Below are 18359 nucleotides of genomic sequence, written 5' to 3' on the forward strand. Positions count from 1 at the left end.
CCCTGTAATTCTAAAGGGTCCGACGCCCTCTTCTGGCCTCTGCAGGCACACACACACACACACACACACACACACACACACACACACCACACAGATGCACAACCACACATAGAAATAATAAAATATGGGAGGCGGTGGTGCACACCTTTAATCCCAGCACTCGGGAGGCAGAGGCAGGCGGATCTCTGTGAGTTCAAGGCCAGCCTGGTCTATAGACCAAGATCCAGGACAGGCACTAAAACTACATGGAAAAACCCTGTCTCGGGGAAAAAAATAAAAATAAAAATAAAAATAAATAAAAAGAAAGAATAAAATAAATCTTTAAAATATGAGGAATGACAGACAGGCAAGGTTATCTTTTGGCAAGGTTATCTTTTGGCAGTTATGCATACCTGCACACATGTTCACTTGCACACACACACACACACACACACACACACACACACACACACAAATTCAGAATGTAAGACAACACCCTAGACCTACTGCATAGGAGCCTGTATGGAGATTTAACCCCAGGTGATCTGCATGCAGACTGCAGTCTGAGAATTACCACATTACATAACTGAATGCAATCACTGCACCCAACAATTCTGTAAGCTTGAGAACTTTCTCCCATTTCCCAGACAAGGAAGATGAGACCTAGCCAAGTTCAAATATCGGTAACTGGTAGAACCAAAAGACCAACCCACTATCTGAACCCAGATCCCACCCCTCTACCACACTGAAAGCTCAGGCTTCTCCATGGGTTTGCTTCTGGTCAAGTGTGTGGTTATAATCCTGCTGATGCCACACTAGAATGTTTCGGAGCATTCTGTGGAGATACCGGGTGACAGGACTTCCTTTCCTGTGTTTCCCAGGGTGAAATACCATGTAGTCAACAGTCAATCTGTGCCTATGGTGACACGCCCCTAGTGCATTAAGATCTGGGGCCATTCATAGCTATCATGGCTAAATGGTCTGCTTGTTCTAAATTTGCTCTGCGTGCGTACCTTTCAAGAATAGCTCTTTTAGCTGATAAACCCCTGTTTTCAAATGTAAATGTGCTTTGAAATGAATCTGCTCAATCACTTCTCCCTCAAAAAAAAAAAAAAAAAAAAAATCATAGGCTTGCTGAATTACCCTCGAGAAATCCACAGTGAAGCACGGAATGTTCAGGCTTGAGCCTGGGGTGCTTTTCATCTAAAACGGTGGCTAACGGCTTGTATTAGCTTGTAACCAGACTTAAAGCTCAGATCCCTGTGCAGCTTGCAAAGGGCATCGAGAAAGCCAGCCAAGCCCGGAAATGTAAATGCCTCTGCATGCTGACTTACCTACCAGTCACGAGATCGGTCTGACTTTAAATTGCCATAATTCGTTTCAGCTCTGCCGCCACCTTTATTTTCATGATAGTGAGCTGAAAGGGGAAAAAAAAAAATCCCTCTCTCCGCTGTTACAAAAAATAAGAAATGGCTCCTCTCTCATGCAGTCATGTGATTTGCTGAGAGTTCTGAAGTTATGTGAAACTCGGTCACGGACCTCTGACATCAGGTGGGTAATGATGAACCTGTGTCCCAACAAATGAAACTAATGTCATCTTAGAGTCCCAGCTCCGTGACTTGGAGAAGACATCTTCTATTCTACGTTCCTCTGGGGGGCTGGAGAGGTGACCCAGGGGCTTAGAGCCCTTCTTCTCTCCCAGAGGACCCCAAGTTCACTTCCCAGCACCACATGGAGCAAAACTCACCACCACAAGCAACCATACACCCAGATCTAGGGGGTTGGACACCGTCTTCTGACCTCCACAGGCTTGGCACTCACATCCACATCCACATCCATACATAAACAAAAATAAATACTAAAACTTTAAGTTGATTTTGCTTGGACTCCGTCATTTTCTATGAGTCACACCATAGTCTCAAATTTTTAAATCAGATCTTAATTAAGTGCTAAGGAGGGAACAGCATGTTTAATCCAAAGAACTCAATGCTGATAAAGATACTTAAGATGATGAAAAGGCGCCGTGGAAATTACTCATTATATAATATGGAACACAGAGTGTTGTTTATCCTCGAAAACTCTGTAAGCCTCTGCTCTGGAAAAAGCTGGGAGGAAAAAAAAAAAAGGGACAAAGAAAGCAGTTACATCATGGGTGGGTGGAGTTTCCACATATTTTCATTTCCACTAACTAACTCTCTGTCTGATGTCTTCAAATTACATTTTTAAGGAAGCATTTCTTCATGGTATATGGGAGAGCTATTTGCTAACTTGTCATTATTTTCTCAGCTTCCTTATGGCTGTTAGCCAGGTTGATCTTGTTGCTATTTATAGATGGTGTCACCTTCCAGAACTCAATATTGTTTCCAAAACTGTCACAAGCTCATGTCCCAGGAGTCAGACCCTATAACCATTACCAGGATTTCAAACTTGGTTCTGTATCCACTGTTGGCCAAGAAAGAACAGGTGGAACCAGGTGGTGATGGTGCATGCCTTTAATCCCAGCAGCACTCAGGAGGCAGAGGCAGGTGAATCTCTGAGTTCGAGACTAGCCTGGTCTACAGAGAGAGTTCTAGGACAGCCATGGTTATACAGGGAAACCCTGTCTCAAAACAAAACAAAACAAACCAGGAGTTATACACAAAGGACAAAAGCCCCTCAGGAGAGAGTCTGCTCCATTCCTTCCTGCATGGATAACATTTGAAGTGTCTGTTTCAGAATCCCTATCTGATCCACATCTAAGGGTCCCAGGAGCCATGTTGAACAGTGTGTCTCAGCTTCCCACCATGCGCAAGATTTGATTGGAGCATAACCCAAGGTGACCAATCAGGGTCTCTTTCCCAGAACTCATTTAAGACTAAGGTAATTTCTTAGCTGGGCGGTGGTGCATGCCTTTAATCCCAGCACTCGGGAGGCAGAGCCAGGCGGATCGCTGTGAGTTTGAGGCCAGCCTGGGCTACCAAGTGAGCTCCAGGAAAGGCGCAAAACTACAAAACTACGCAGAGAAACTCTGTCTCGAAAAACCAAAAAAGAAAAAAAAAAAAAAAAAGACTAAGGTAATTTCTCTCCAGGTAGTAAAATCCCAAACATGTTGAGCACGTGCTATGGAATAAGCAATGCTGGGCATGTGCTATGGAATAAGCATTCTTTTCCCTCATCCATGTGAACCATTAAAGCAGAGAAAGCTCAAATGTGGAGTCAGTAAGAAGAGAATGAGCCCGGATGCCATCTTGCTCCCTGATTTGGCCTCTGCCCACAGGACTGCCGCTTCCCCACCTTGGATCCTGTGACACAGCTTAAACACTTCGACTCAAACTAAGGCATATTGATTTCAGTCTTTTACAGTCAAAAGCATCCTTCCTGATAGTGTTCTTCCCTCAGCTGGAACTTCCCACCATGCCATAACAGGAGCGTGTGTGTGTGTGTGTGTGTGTGTGTGTGTGTGTGTGTGTGTGTGTGTGTGTAGGTCAGAGGACAATCTCCACTGTCATTCCTCAGATGCTGCCCACCTTGGTTTTGTTGAGACAAGGTCTCTCACAGACCTAGACCTTTCGGATGAGGCTAATCTGGCTGCCCAGTGAGCCCCAAATACCCACCCACATCTAAACCACACACCCGAGCTGAGATTACAGGCACATAATCTCATGCCGTCACACCCAGCTTTTTTTAAATGTGGCTTCCAGAGGTCAGACTCCGGTTCTTGCTTTTGCAAAGCAGGCACATTACTGACTGGGCTGTTCTCTCAGCCCCACAACACACCGAGTGTGACCCAGCCCTCCCAGCACCCTGTGCTCCCCACGCCTCTGCGCTGCAGCCCCACCACCCCTACTTGGTAGTGCCCAACTAGGCAGCCCCTTGGCTCTGAGCTTTGCTGCCTGCTCTGCCTGAAATGCCAGCCTGCCCACTCAGCTCCCTCCCCAAGCTCCACATGCAAGCCAAACTCCTGGCTGCAGGAGTCTGCTTCTCCACCCCCACGCCCCCCACCCACAGCCTTTCCACACCAACACCCCCACTTTAGCTGTGGCCTTGCATATGATTAAAGCACTCGGAGAGGTGCCTGGGATGCTGGGAACACTCTAATCCACAGGAGCCAGAACTGACTTTGAGCTTCCCACCCTCCTGGGAAGCTGGGGGAGCGGAGCCTCACTGCTGCAGCCTGAGATGATGTTGCCCTCATTAGTCCGGTCTGCATTCTTTATTTATAAGGACTTCCTGAACATCCAGGTTAAAGGCGGGCTGTGCCCAGCATCCCCTTACTTAATGAGGAATGGCGGCGGCGTTGGGGGAGAAAGGGGAGCTGGTGACTTTCTGCCTTAAAGGGGACAGCATGTGCCAGGAGAGAGCTCTCCTGCTATGTCTGGAGAGAGCAGTAGCCCCTCCTCTGAACACCCAAGGTTTCCTGAAGAGCAGCAGATGGGCACAGTTCAGTCTTCCACCCGGCTGAAAGAACGGCAGCTATGGCTGTCTCATTTACAGTGCACGAGGCTCACAAAAGCCACTTAAGAGATGGTGATTATTTTATAAAGATTGTATTTTATTTTTAAACGTATTATGTCTGTCTGTCTGGTGTGTGCGCACACACACTCATGCGTATCATGACATGAAGGCCAGATGAGGGTGTCAGACCCCCTGAAGCTGGAGTCAGAGGAGGTTGTGAGCTGACCAACGTGAGTGCTGGGACCCAACCTCAGGTCCTCCGGAAGAGCAGCAAGACTTCTTAACCGCTGCACCAGCTCTCCGGCCTCTTAAGTGGTATTATTATCTTTAATTTGTAGCGAAACGAACTGCTGTTACAGAGGGTGAGCAACCTGCTGCGGTTTCTCAGGGAGAAAGTGGGACTCTGAGGACAAAGCTACTTTGTCTGGCTTCACTGAATGGCCTCTAAGCAATAATTCCCAAAGTGTGTCCCCCAGAACAGTAGCCTGAGCATCTCAGTTGGCACTTGGTAAATGCAAACTCGTAGGACCTGTCCAGACTTACTAAGCCACTCTAGTGAAGAGCTGAGCTTTGGGAGGCCTCCAGGCGACACTAACTCATACCCTGAAGCCCCACTTCTCAATGTGGCGCTCCATCTAGGACATCAACATTAGCTGGGAGCGGATTAGCTACACTCGCAGGCCCCACGCCACCTGTGCTGAGTCCGGATCTGCATCGTGTCTCCCTGAGAGCTGTGCGCAGGTTTCTGGGGAAGTGATACCTTACCATAAAAAGCCAACGCTCAGCCTTGGACAGAGGAGAACTTTACTTCTGTTTGAAGCCCAGACAAAGAGAGACGGAACGAGAGGTGCTGTACAACTAAACAGGAGGAAAGGCTACAAATGTTGTCAATAATTTTAATTTCACAGGAAAGAAGAGAGAAAGATCCCAAGTCATTAAGCACACAGGCTTACATGACAATTTAGAAAAGAGTTTATTTTTATTTTATGTGCATGAGGTGTAGCTGCATAAGTTGATGGGCGCCTTGTGCATGAGCACCTGAGGAGGCCAGAAGAGGGCATCAGATATCCTGAACTGGAGCTGTTAGATGGTTGTGAGCTGCCATGTGGATGCTGGGAACCAAACTTGGGTCCTCTGTCAGAACAGCCAGTGCTCAACCACTGAATTACTGAGCCAGCTCTCCAGCCCCTTATGTTCCATTTTAACAAAAGATAAATAAGATAAATGAAAAAGATAAATAAGATGAATTTCTCAGAAGCAGCTCAACAAAGAGGAGGAGGCTTTAGCTTTTAGAGTGATTAGTTGCAGGGAAGGGTCCAGGACAGAGTAGGCAGACTGCTGGTGGGTGACGGTATCACAGTGAGGTCTGGTCACCAGAGGCAGCTCCCCATTTCTTTTCTTTCTTCCTTCCTTTCTTCCTTTAATTAAAAATATTAAAACAATCTGTTCAGTGTGTGTATGCATGTATATGTGAGTCACAGCACGCATGTGGAGGTCAGAAGGCATCTAGGCAGACTTGATTCTCTCCATCCATCCACCATGTAGGTCCCGGGGATTGAACTCAGGTCTTCAGGCTTGGTCGCATCCACTGAACCATCTCGCTGGCCCCTCTCCACCTCCAATGGTAAGTCTTGCTCTTCTCATGCTGTTGCTCACAGCTGTGGGGGGACAGTTGGGCAAATAACAGAAGAGACACGGATTATTTGGGGTGGCATATTCTGAATCTCCTCATCGAATGGGAAGTGACCAACATGTCTCAAAGCCCAGTTTGGTGGTGGTTAGAGCAGAGGCAGACTAGACTGGCCTATCATGAGCACCTTTTACAATTTTTGCAGATGTTCATATGTGATGTATACTCAGACAAAATACACTGCACCATCATAAGCCTTTGAATGTCTGTCTGTATCTTGGAATACACTGCAGCCACTAAAATGATACTATTTACTGATGAATAGTAAGGCTTCTTAGTGAGGATAAACACAAGTTGGAAAGCAGTGGGATCTGATTTCTTGAGCATAAGTCCAACTGGGTATGGATAGGAAGGAGGGCAGATGATAGATAAATGGTTATAAATACACACATATATATATATATATATATGGAAAGCCAGCAAGATGACCAACAACTTTTTATTGCTTACATGTTCTTCTAAAAATATTTTTCAATGACTCTACCTTGCTTTATGACAATGATCGAAATATCTTTAAAAATCTTGTAGGGGCTGGAAAGATGGTTCAGTGGTTAAGAGCACTTGCTGCTCTTCCAGAGGACTGGAGTTCCATTCCCAGCATTCATGTTGAGCAGCACACAACCACCTGTGACTCTAGCTCCAGGGGATCTTACAACCTCTTCTGTCTCCCCATGGACACTTACACATGTATCATACACATGTACACATGCATACATGAAAATAAAATACTTTAAACGTGTTTTTTAAAAAAATTATAGGGGTGTGTGTGTGTGTGGTATGTGCATACACATGCATGCAACATGTGGAGGCCAGAGGTTGACATCAGATGTCCTCTCCAATCACCCTCCACAAAAGTTTTTTGAGAGAGGGTCTCTCACTGAACCTGGAGCTTGTTAAGTCAACTAGACTGTGCAGTCCAGGGGGCCTCCAGGATCCTCCTGTCTCTACCTCCCCAATGGTGGGTTCATGGATGTTTACCACCATGTCCGTCTCTTTATGTAGGTGTGGGGATCTGAACCCAGGTCTTCATAGTTGTGCAGCCAAGCACTTTGTAGATGGAGCCATCTTCCCAGGTGTCTATAAAAATCCTACGTTAGGCCAGGCAGTGGTGGCGCACGCCTTTAATCCCAGCACTCAGGAGGCAGAGCCAGGCGGATCTCTGTGAGTTTGAGGCCAGCCTGGTCTACCAAGTGAGTTCCAGGAAAGGCGCAAAGCTACACTAAGAAACCCTGTCTCGAAAAACCAAAAAAACAAAACCAAACAAAAAAAAAAATCCTACGTAATTTTTTATATTTTAATTCACACTACCCAGGAATATCTGATTTCTTCCAAAGAACGGAGTGTTTGGCTCCCTATTACTTCAAGCCTTTGGAGAGGGACATTGACACAGCAGTGTCTGGTGTTCTCTGCATCTCAGATGGTCTCTCTGCTCAGCACTGCCGAAGGTACAGATGGTTCTAGAAGCTTGGTCTCATAAGAATGAAGACCGTAGCTCTCTTGTTCCCTTATCAATTGACCCCAGGCTGCTGACAGATTCATTCCCAGCTGCTGGATCTGCTTTGAATGGTGTCACGATCTTCAGGTGTGTCACAGTGTCTGGGGCTGCATTCTGCTCCCTTCTCTCTGAGCGATGGCTTCTAACATACTGAACCCTTCAGAGTCAACTCGACTCCGTCACATGTTTCCTGAGCCAAAGATGGAGGAAGCTGGCCTATGACAAAGGCACATGGTACCTGGGCTTCCTCACCACGACAGCCATACCCTGTATGAGCCCTTTTTCTAATCTGTCCTCAGGACCCTGAGTACATTGGACACTGGAGACGTGGCTGCGCTCAGGGCTCCACAGACAGCAAGCAGTGGTGTCAAGCAATGACTTGATTAGAAATAGCCCAACTCTGAGTTTCGGGACACCTCTCTACGAGAGAAGGAGGCCACAGATGGCAGGTCAGAACCAACCGGGGTCTCTTCTACCTATATCAAAATGAGGTTATTCAAGTTCACCACCTGGCTCTGAGATTCACCAGATGCCAAGGCTGAGTGGCTGTTCAGAAAGAAAATAACTGCCCAATCCATCACCGTGGCTCCGAAGACCCTGCTTAACATGTGATGCTCATAACAGCACATGGCATGAGCAATGAGGCATCGCCACCCCTCAAGGCCACCATCTGGATGTGTGGGGGATGGCTCTGTGCATGGTAGCCATGGACATAGCCCAATTGAGTGTTGTAGGGACATGTTGGGGGTGGGGACAGAAAGCATGGGGTGTACCTGCAAGTGCTACTCTCCTCAATATTGAACTGATTTGAGCTTGTAGAAGGTTGTTCAGTCTCGGGAACCCCCGCTTAACTTTCAGCGTCTCCTTTTCTTTGTTGATGTTTTCCATTTTAATGTTAGAAACTGCCACACAAACATCAAGCCCTGAGTCCAGATCCCAGCACCTACATAGAAAGCAGAAGCAACAGCAACAACAACAACAAAAGGGGGGAGGTATGGTAACACATACCTATCACCCCAGCGCTGAGAGGGCGGAGAAAGGAGGACCCCAGGGACTTGCTGGCCAGCTAGTCTAGTCAAAACAGTGAGCTCCAGACTCAGTGAGAGAGCCTGTCTCGAAACATAGGTGGAGAGTGATTGAAGAAGACTTTTGGTGTTGAGTGACCTCCACATGCACTGACATTACATCACACACATTACAAAATACACGTGAAATAACATTTTTAAAGTAATAATATTAGGTACCAATGCACTGAGGTGGACTGAATGCCAGGCAGCTCCAGCCTCACCCTGACTGTGACACAGATGCCTGTCCCTTGGGAAGTTAAGTGTATGTGTGACTGGGTGAGGGTTTTGAGTCTTGTGGTCTGATGCCCGATGATTTCCAGCTCCTGAGTGATGGACCACACTGCAAAATAATTATCTTCAGAGAAGGAACCTAAAACAAGGCTTCTTCACATGCCCAGGGAGACCTTAGGGTCAGGCCAGAAGCAGCAAGCAAAAGCCCAAGGATGCCAATTAGGAAAGGCCAAAAATCCGGATGGCCCTGAAATAGAGCCAAGGACAAGTGTGATGACTAGCCTTCCTTACCAACTTGAGTAGGTTGAGAATCACCATGGAAACACACCTCTGGGTGTGGCTATTAAGATGGTTTCAGGCAGGTTTAAGTAAATAGGGAAGACCCACCCTGAACATGAGCACCTCCATTTTTATGGTCCACAGAGTCCTGGGCTGAATAAAGGAGAGAGTTTGCTGAGCAGCACCATCCCCCCCCCCACTCTCTGCTTCCTGACCGCGGGTGCAATACATGAGCACTGGATCCTCCAGCTGTGAGTCAAAGCGAACCCCTCTTTGAGTTGCTTTGGTCAGATACTTGGTCACTGCAAGGGAAAAAAAAATCACTAATTCCATGAGGAAGTGGAGAAGTGAATGGCCTCACAGGGGCAAGGATACAGGCAGTAAGTCACCTCCTGGTTTGTGTAGCACAGGGAAGCGTTTAAAGGCCCAGGTGTGACAGTCACATTTCACTCTACAAGGTCTCCAAAGCACCACCTGTCCCTTGGCTGATGACTCACGGGGCAGCTGGGGAGTTCACAGGGGGCAGGCTGCCTTGGACACAGCATGATGAGCAGACCCAACGCATCTCACACAACAGAGCCAGGTTAACGCCAACAGATGTCTTCACAGCTTACATCAGAGAGAGTCAAGATTAGAGAAAAATCAGGGACAGCATCGCTGATCAAAACAGACACCCTGTCACAGCCTGTTCAGCGGAGAGCAGGCGGGAAACAAAAGCCGGATTTTCCACCTACACCTCAGTACCTAACACATTACCGCCAAGAAGACAGCATTAAATGCATTCTGCTCACCTTCCCTGAAACAGGTGCGCGCGCTATGGAGTCATGAGACGGAAACTCACCTCTCAGGCTCATGGCATAATACAAACCATCCTAAAGTGACGACAGACACAGCACATCGTCCAGTACCTGTCTTTTTAGTATACCTCCAGGTACCAAGCCAGGCTCTACCTAACACTACACAAAAATCCGGTCATCATAAAAACAAGTGGCATAAGGTGTTGTTAAGCTTTCTGGGCAGATAAGTAAATGGATGCTAGCCAAGGCTGGCTCAGAGTCCTAGCACCATTGGACTAGAACTTGGTGTAACACTGGCCCAACACCATGAAAATCTTTCTACACCAAGGCTGGATGTCAAAGTGATAGAAAATGTAGAGCCAGAGAACAGCTTGAAAGCAAAGTCTTATGGGCCAGGTTGGCTTACGTTTATAGTTCCAGATGTCACCTGAGGGCAAATTGTCTTCTTACCCTTGACTATCTATGCATTCTTTTTTGCTTGTGACAAAAACCTGGTCCCAGTGTCCCAATCCCTACACTCACTCTGTCTCAGACATCCCCATACTTTGCCTTTTATATTCTTGCCAGGAAAGTGGAATTCATAAGGATGTTTAGCTTTGTTTGTCTATCTATAAACTAGTCCAGGCTGTCCTCAAAATCATGATCCTCCAGCCTCAGCTTTCCAAGCGCTAGGAGTATAGGCATAAACCACTATGCCCAGTTTATATATAGATTTAAGCAACAGAAACCCCAAATAGTATATACTTAAGCAATAAAAGCACTTGATTATCATATGTAACGAGTGAATGTAAGCAATCCCAATTTGTTGCCCAAACTCAAAATTGCCATAAAAGAGTGTGTGTGTGTGTGTGTGTGTTGGGGTGGGGGCTTGGTGTCATTTTGTTTTTTGTTTTTTGTTTTTGTTTTGTTTTGTTTTGTTTTTCTGGGACAGGTCACCTCTCTACCTGGAACTTGCCGATTAGGCTGGCTGGCCATCAAGCCCCCAGGATCACTAACTCTGTGTCCCCAGTATTAGGATTATAAGAGTATGCCATCACATCAACTTTAAAAAAAAAAAGTGTTCTGGGGATTGCACTCAGGTCCTCTTGCCTGCATGAGAAGCCAGCTCCCAGCTCCCAGAACAGGTCTTTCTTGCTGTTCTACCATCTTTAGGCTGTGAGGTTCCTCTTCAGTTCTTTTTCATGTCCTCACTGGACTTTGGCTGAAGTCAGGTCCTAGTCACATGACCATCCAGCAGCAGGGGCAGCTGGGAAGGTAAGACTCTAATATTGACCTTACAGTGGGGCATAAGGGCACAGGGGGAAAGTTCGGAATGCTTATTGGAGGATTATTCTTCGGACTGCCGAAGTAATTGTCTGATTTCTGCTTAAGATCAGAACTGAAAATGAATTCTTCCTGAACAGGAATATAGATCTCTTGATGTTCATACTGATAAGGGTGTGAACAAAGGGAAACTCTTGTATGTTGTTGGTAAAGATGTAAATCAATAAAGCCATTACAGGGAACAGTAGAGAGGTTACTCAAAGAACTAAAAATATAGGGACCATATGATCTAGCAATCCCACTATGGGGTGTGTGTGTGTGTGTGTGTGTGTGTGTGTGTGTGTGTGTGTGTCCCCTGCTGCCTCTGCTTCCCAATTGCTGGGATTGCAGACATGTCTCCATGCCCAATTTGCAAATCTTTTTAAATTATAGGAAGAGACAAGAGTTTGTGGGAAGTGACGGTGCACCCCCTCGGAGTTCATTTAAAAGACCCTAATGTGACCCACAGTGTTTACAGTGAGCTTTTACAGGCATTTCTACCTTGAAACAATATGCCCACCCCAACACCGAGAAAGCCCACCCTCTCTCCTGGTCAGAGGCACCTCCTTCCCCTCGGGGTCTCCTGCTCTCCCACTTAACCAGTCCCCGGCTGTATTTCAGTCGGCCCTCCCTCATTTATGACATTTATTTGAATTTTTCTCTCTCCTTTTACAGAAAAGTAAAACGAGGTCTGACTAGCAAACGAGGTCTGACGTCTCCCAGGAGCTTACACACACTTGCACAAACAGCGTGGAGATCTTGAACTATGAATTATCAAGCGGAGTCAGCTCGCTGTCATTCGGAATTCTTTAGTTGCATGGCTGTTATGTTTACCTTTGTGTTAAAAGCTTTCAATCCTCCCACCCCCCGCTTTCCGGTCCCTTGCCTTCCCAGTGGCCCTGCTCATTTGTCCTTGTCATCAACTTCATTCAGAAGAACCATCAGTCAGTGTCTGGATCAAAAGCCACCTTGCTTCCTGGCTGATGGCGGGAGGACCCAGCGGGTGTTGTTATTCGTACCCAGGCTCCATCTCTTTGAGAAGTGGTGTGCGTGCCTGTTTGAAATGAATGGCGGCTTCAAAAGCACATATCCTCCTCAGGGCTGCCCCTGTCCTGAGCAGCACCTTTACTCCAAGGTAGAGAGAAGAAAAGGACAATCGGAGACAGGCTCCAGGTTGCCTGTGCTAGGGACTCCCACCTGGACTTGGCCAGCCTGGACAAACTGGGCATTTGCCTTCTCAATATGGATCTGGATCTTCGAGGATAACATGAAAGAGGTTTGCACATTTTCTTTCCCAGTGTTTAAAAGTTACATAAGCTTCCCTTGGCAGGAGTCTAGCCCAGAAGCACAACCGGCTACCCTCCGCCAATGCCTCTTATGGGCATCGTTGCTGGAAGGAGCGGAGCGGCCATCATCACTGTTGCCATGGCTACTGCTTTGGACCAGAACATCAGCTCATCCTTGGCTTGGCTCTTGTGCCCAGCTATCATGCCCCCTGCAGCATGAGGCCCTCTTGTCCTTACCTTCATGGTGTCAGAGCAAGAGCACTGTTCTCTGTGGGCTCCCTGACTCTCCTGTCAATCCTTAATGATTCTGATGCTGAAGAGAATCCAACATTCTGGGCCAGTGGAAAAGCAAGATTCAGGAGATAATCATCCCAGCTATCGGCTTGAGGCTCATCAAGTTCATCTTTTGAATGGAGCAGTTTTGCAATGATGCTAGAATGTTCTGAGCCGAATATCTGGCTCACTGCTTGGAACTATAAAGAACTATACCTACCACGTGTATTTGAGACACAGTTTCATTTATGGAGAGACTGTTTTTCTCAACTTTATTTTCACTTCCTAAAGTTTAACGTGCCTTGCATAGTTTGTGTCTTTAAAGTGTGCTTTACGACCTCGTGAAAGATTTTACATATCAAGAAATGGAAGTGTATTTATCAAAATCCATCAGATTCTATTAGGATGGGGAAGAAAATAAGCATGAAGAACTTGGGAGTCTGGGAAGAGAAATTTGCGTAACACAAAGTGAAATCAAATAGAATAATTTATTGCATGTTTCTCCTGAAGAAGAATATAAACACAGGGTTGGTTTCAAGGAAACGAATTTCTGAGGCTGAGAAATAGGTCAGTTGGTGAGGTGTTGTTGGCTGTGCAAGGGCAAGAACCTGAGTTCATCTGCAGCACCCACAGAGAAGAGCTGGGCATGCTGGCACATGCTTGGAATCCCAGCACTGGAGAGCAGAATCACAAGGATCCCTGAGGCTCACTAGCCAGCCTGCCTAGCCTAATCGGGGAGTTTCAGGCCAAGTGAAAGACCTTGACTCAAAAAACAGTAGTGAACAGTGTCTGTGGAAAGAGTTGAGGTGATTCCCTGGCCTCTGTATGCAAGAGGACACAGTGCACATGCACCAGCATGGAGGGAGAGAGAGAGAGAGAGAGAGAGAGAGAGAGAGAGAGAGAGAGAGAGAGAGAGAACTGGAAATTCTCATACAATTAAATGATAATGGCACAGTAAGACCCCAGGAAGCAAAGGGAAGCCAGATGAAGTTGCTCACATAAGCAATGTGAACACCCTTTCAAAAGCCTGGAGGTGCCGCATGGACATACCACTCCACCAGGGAAGTGCTCTGTGAGCTCTGAGAACCCCTGTGTCCTCCAAATGATAACATTTTTCAGACCACCCCACATACTTTTGTCAGGGGTGGATAAGAAGTGTGCTCTAGCCTTGTGGTAAGTACTTCTGAACCTTATCAGTCCAGACAGGAAGAATAGACTTACAAAGGACTTTAGAGTCGTTTTTATCCTCTCAGTACTCATAGGAAAAGATTTTTATCACGGCTTCTTGCAGATGAGGTTGAGACAGGTCAAGTCATGTGTGCAGGACCACGGAAGGAGGAAAAAAAGACCCAGGAGGTAAGCAGAGGGCTGTCTGCTCCCTCTGTCACTGTGACATTTCCAAAGCTCACGTTCAAGGCACATTCCAGGTCCCCTGCCTCAGAACTCCCAGGGAGGGACTTAGAAATGCTGTGTTTGACAAGAGAGTGGACAATAGTCTATCCTCAAGAAGGTTAAGAAAATTCCCTATTGCATCCGGTAGGAAGCAGACCAGATCTTCTGGGTGATGGAATAAAGCTCTCAAGAGATTCTGAGTTTATACAACTGAAAAGAAGATGTGTCATCCTGAAGTTGGTCCAACTATAATCTTACTCCTTGGTCTGGTGGTGCAGCATTGTCTGATTGAAGGTTATCCGGTTTCTAAAATACCACGAACATTTTGAAAAGTTAAAAACAGACTCTAATTTAAACCTCAGACTTTTTTAGCTTTCTTCTCTGCCTCATTTGACCCTGAGAGGTAGACGTGACTATACATCAGGTTTGGACTGCAGTTTGAATAGAAACAACAGTCCCAGGAATATTGTCCACAAGAAGCGCTGCGAAGAAGTCCACAGGTCTGTGGCCTCTTATTGGCTGAGTGAGTTCCACCACTCAGGAAGTAGAATACCAAGCAAGGCTTGATTTGCTTTTCTTGGTTTCCTTTTCCCTTGCTGAGGACAAGAACTGAGGTACCATTCAGCCTGCAGCTTCCACGTCCAATGCAAAAGCAAATGGCCCCTTCGTACAACCGACATATTTAGCTCACTAGACGCCAGCGGCTGGATTCAAGTCAAGCTGCGAAGCTCCACAGTGGAACCCGAGTGGGATGACAGACTGACCCGCACCCTGAGACCGTACAAGGAGCTGTGGATCCCTGCTCCCCAGAGGCCTTTATTGTAAGTTATTCCCGTGACCTCACAGAGAAGCTGGAGATGGGATCCAAGTGTAGATCCTATTACCCTCATGTTGACCCTAGATCTTTGTGTGGCCGGCCTGCTTTATGTGTCACTGCCAAGATACTTGCTGAGTGATGTTCCAGTGAAGCCCATGATGCTAAGTAGTGACAGTGGCATTTTACAGATAGCTAGCTCCCTGTGTTTCCCTCTACTTCCATTCCAGAGTGGTCTTGCTTTCACTTAGACTTGGCAAAATTTTCTATGAAGTCGGCTTACATATTGACATGATCTTGCGGATAAGGGAACTGGAAACTTGCTCACAGCACAATTAAGAGACTTAGAAAGTCAACAGCTAGGAGCTGAGGTTATCTCCCATCACGACACCATCTATCTCCCAAAGGACTCCATACATTCACCTTTCCCAAACTGGAAATGTTATTATATTCTATTTATTTCATTTTTTTATTTTGCTATATTGGGGTCAAACATGGGGGTCCTTGTGATGGGCAAGGGCTGTACCATCTAGCCACACCTCCAGCCCTCAACAAACTCTCAAATTGGTAATACACAAGACCCAACAACGTGTAGTGTTGTTCTACAAACAGGTATCCATAACCAAAGAAAGATGCGGGGATGATAGAACACAAAGGTTCATTGAGGAAACCCATACCATCAAAAGAAAGCCATTGATAAACTTTGTAGCAGGAATCTTAAAAGGACTTATTAATAAAATCAAATCCAGGCCAGTTATTGGGGTGAATGCTAGAAGATCAGGGAAGCAGAACAAGCCACAGCTACCTCAGCTTGGCAGTTCCTTAGCTGATCCTGTTTCCTCGGACTGGAAGCTTCTGAGTCCTCATCCAAATGGATCTCAGCTGAACTGCTGCTCAAAAGCCTAAAAGCTTAACCAGCCAAATACTTCTAGTTTCTGGTCCTCACACCTTATATATCTTTCTGCTTTCTGCCATCACTCCCTGGGATTAAAGGCTCACTTCTTGGGATTAAAGGTGTGTGTCACCCTGCCTGGCTGGTTCCGATGTGGCCTTGAACTCAGAGATCCAGAGGGATTTTCTGCCTCCGGAATGCTAGGATTAAAGGCGTGTGCTACCACTGCCTATCCTCTGTGTTTAATATTGTGGCTGTTCTCTTCTCTGACCCCAAATAAGTTTATTAGCATTCACAATATTTTGGGGAACACAATACCACCACAAAACTTGATGTACTATGAAAGAGTTTTTTTAAGATTTTATTTTTGTTTTCAATTGTGTGATTGTGTGTGTGTGAGCGCAGGTGCCTGCACAGGCCAGCTTTGGTCAGTTTCTGTCAGCTTCACACAAGCTAGAGTCATTTGGTGAGAAGGAACAACTGAGAAAATGCCTCCGTGAGATTTGCCTACACACAAGTCTATCGAGCATTTTCTTGATTAATGATCGATGGAGGAGGTCTCATCACTGGAGATGATGTCACCCCTAAGCAGGTAGTCTTTGGTTGTATAAGAAAGCACACTGAGCAAACCGTGGGGAACAAATCAGTAAATATCATTCCTCCATGGTCTCTGCTTCAGTTCCTGTCTTGAATTCCTACCCTGACTCCCTTCAAGGATGATTGTGATGCGGAACTATCAGTTGAAACAAGCCTTTTTCTCCCTACGCTGCTTTTGGCCATTGTATCTTATCAGAGCAATAGAAACCCTTAAAGACAAAGCCAGAAGAGGGCGTGGGAGTCCCTGGAACTGGAGTTACAGATGGCTGTGAGCTGCTAGGCGTGGGTGCTGGGAACTAAACTCAGGTCCCCTGCAGAAGCAGTATGCGTTCTTAGCCACAGAGCTATCTCTCCGGTCCCCGTAACCACTAAATTTCTTGAATTTTGTAGAGAAAATGACTATTTTAGGAAATACACCTTAGAATACTGAGGTGTGCACATATGAACTTCCTCTCAAATGGTTTGTAACATACAAACTTGTTCTCAGGTGGTTTGTAACATATAAACTTACTCTCAACTGGTTTGGAAATTTGTGTATATGTAGAAGCAGTGTGAACAGTCAGGCAGTTGGGGGTACAAAGGTAAGTGTGACGTAGGCAGAGTATGTAGGTTTCTTCGTGTTAGTCTTTCAACATTTCTATATGTTTAAACTGTTCAAAAGGTACAATTCATGCCAAAATGTAACAAACGAGTGTGAACTTGAGGTCAAAATGAATACCTGTGTGCAAGGGGTGAGGACAGCACTGTGATGAGGTAAGGATGTAGCTCCACAGGCTTTCCTTTAGACACATGAGAAAAGTGAACTAAAATTTTGACTTCAAAATCTCATGAAGAGAGTCAACAGGAAAACAGGAAATAATAAGAAATAAGGACACAAATAATCTATGAAAAAGAAAATCAGTGTAAGTAATACATAAGTTTAAATGTTCGTTCTGAACAGATAATCAGATGGGGGCCGGAGAGCTGGCTCAGATGCTAAGAGCGATTACTACTCTTGTAGAGGACCCAGGTTAGGTTCCCAGCAACCCTGGTGGGTGGCTCACAACTGCCTACAACTCCCGCTCAGGGATCTGGCACTCTCTTCTGGCTTCCTCAGATACCTACCCTCATGAGCATATAAACCGCACAGAGACATACACATAAAAATAAAATAAATCTCAAGAAAATTTAAAAAATGTTTTTACAAAAGATACAGTAGAGAAAATGTTTAAAAATAGAAGAAATGAAAGGGTATAAATCAACAAAACTGAAAACATTCATGTAAAGTTTTTTTAAGTATGATTGTACTGTACAATTTATAATAATCAATTTAAAATGCTTTAAGCCAGACACACAACACAGAATAAAAAGTTGAAAAAATGCAGAAAATGTGAAAATAAGAAAGAAGGAGGGGACTGAGAACTCTACTAAGGAAATATGTACAGTTTAAAGATGAAATGCCCACACGGGCTCATGTTTTGTCCCCACCTGGTGACGCTACTTTGGGAGAGTCTAGAAACTTCTGGAAGCTGCAGAATAACTGGAGGAAGTACGGCGATTGCAGGTATGTTATCCCTGACCACTTCCTGTCAGACCCCAATTTCTGTATGTCTTGATCTGAACAGCACACCTCCACTACAAGCTCCCTCCCACAATATTCTGCTCAAATCCCAGGGGAAGCCTGTCACAGGCTTTGAAACCATAAGCCAGATCGAGTCTTTCTTCCTTTAGTTCTTTCTGATGGATGTTTGTCCACAAACATGTAAAAGTAGCCAATGCTGCATACTCCATCTGCTAACAGGAATGTTGTCAGGTTCACTTAGACTGAAGATACCCAAGTGGTTGAGAGCAC

This window comes from Peromyscus leucopus, chromosome 7 (assembly GCF_004664715.2).
Source record: "Peromyscus leucopus breed LL Stock chromosome 7, UCI_PerLeu_2.1, whole genome shotgun sequence".
In the NCBI taxonomy this organism is placed as follows: domain Eukaryota; kingdom Metazoa; phylum Chordata; class Mammalia; order Rodentia; family Cricetidae; genus Peromyscus; species Peromyscus leucopus.